The 1,439-nt window shown below is 47.7% G+C and overlaps 1 pseudogene; it reads right to left on the bottom strand.

Moving 5' to 3' along the window:
• Window positions 1-709: 709 nt before the first annotated feature.
• LOC111727792 overlaps window positions 710-1,439 on the bottom strand; it is a 2,118-nt pseudogene continuing 1,388 nt past the window's right edge.

Below are 1,439 nucleotides of genomic sequence, written 5' to 3' on the forward strand. Positions count from 1 at the left end.
CTCATCGTTGTAAGGGCAGCAGTGTCAGGACAGGCTGTATCCCTAAACTCTCAGGACTTTAAAATTCCTATGCTGCATTATAGAATGATTCCTGTGTCAAAATAGCTACTTGTGTAAATTCTCAGTTCTGATAATACTGTTTCATTGGGAGAAACAGATGTTGGTTTGAAGATCTAATTAAAAAAATTTTTTTTAATATTTATTTATTTTTAGAGACAGAGCCTCATTTTCTTGCCCCCAGTAGAATGCTGGGGCATCATAGCTCATAGCAACCTCCAACTCCTGGGCTTAAGGCGATTCTCTTCCCTCAGCCTCCAGAGTAGCTGGGACTACAGGCACCCACCACAACACCTGGCTATTTTTTTGTTGCAGTTTGGCCAGGGCTGGGCTCGAACCCACCACCCTCGATATATGGGGCCAGCTCCCTACTCATTGAGCCACAGGAGCCACCCTAAAAAAAAATTTTTTTTAACTGACATTTATTTTCCACTAACCTTATTTCCATCTTGTTTAAGAGCTTGTGGAAGAACAGCTGAGTGGTTGCCACTCAGTGGTTGTTCCCACCCATTCAGTGGCCTGAGCAGTGGGAGCTGCAGTCCAGTCTTCAGTGGCAGGCTGGGCACACCAATATTCAGTGGGGATGTAGGGATCTGCTAAGTAGGCATAGAAGGTTGAGTAGCAGTAAACTCAGGAGCTGGAGAGTCTTCATTCACACAGCTTTCTCAGCTTGCTCTTCCTTTTCAGTCTCTTCAGGATCTCTGTAGAAGTAGAGATCAGGCATGACCTCCCACAGATGTTCACAGGAGATAGTGCCACCCATGCAGAGAACTTTCAGGGCCAGCATCCACCGCATCAGACCTCCTGAGTGAGCTCCCTTTTCAGAATCTTACAGGAGGAGTCATCAGATTAGTCTTGTTGTTGCTTGGGATGGCAGAGGAGAATCTGTGTTACACAGAGCAATGGTAGGCAGGTTACCATGAGATGCCTCTGAGGGGCTGGTGGTCAGCCCTGGGATCAGTAACTATGAGAAGACGAGGCTCCTGGAACGCTGCCTGGATCTAGTTAGTGAAGGTTCCAGGAGTGAAGCAGCCAGCAACAGGAGTGGCTCCAGTGGCAGCAGCAAACTTCAGCACAGTGGTGCTGGCCGGTGTTCCTGGAGGATATGGCACTGACATCAGCAGGGTTTTCAATGGCAACAATGGCAGGAGCTGCCAACAGCAGACTGTCCCAGATCCTCTTCAGATTTATGATGTAGATGCCACCACTTTCCCTTTTGTAGATGGACTGTTCCATTTGGAAGTCAAGGTTGGTGCCACCTAAGTGGGTTCCTGCTGCAAGGAATTTGAGGACATCCTCCTCCTTCATCTGCAGGACATCAAGGGCTCCAGACACTGCCAAAGTTTCCCTTTAAGTTATGGTGGAAATCAAGAAGAACAGGG

The sequence above is a fragment of the Otolemur garnettii genome, unplaced genomic scaffold (assembly GCF_000181295.1).
Source record: "Otolemur garnettii isolate 467f Iridium unplaced genomic scaffold, OtoGar3 scaffold00124, whole genome shotgun sequence".
NCBI classification, from domain to species: domain Eukaryota; kingdom Metazoa; phylum Chordata; class Mammalia; order Primates; family Galagidae; genus Otolemur; species Otolemur garnettii.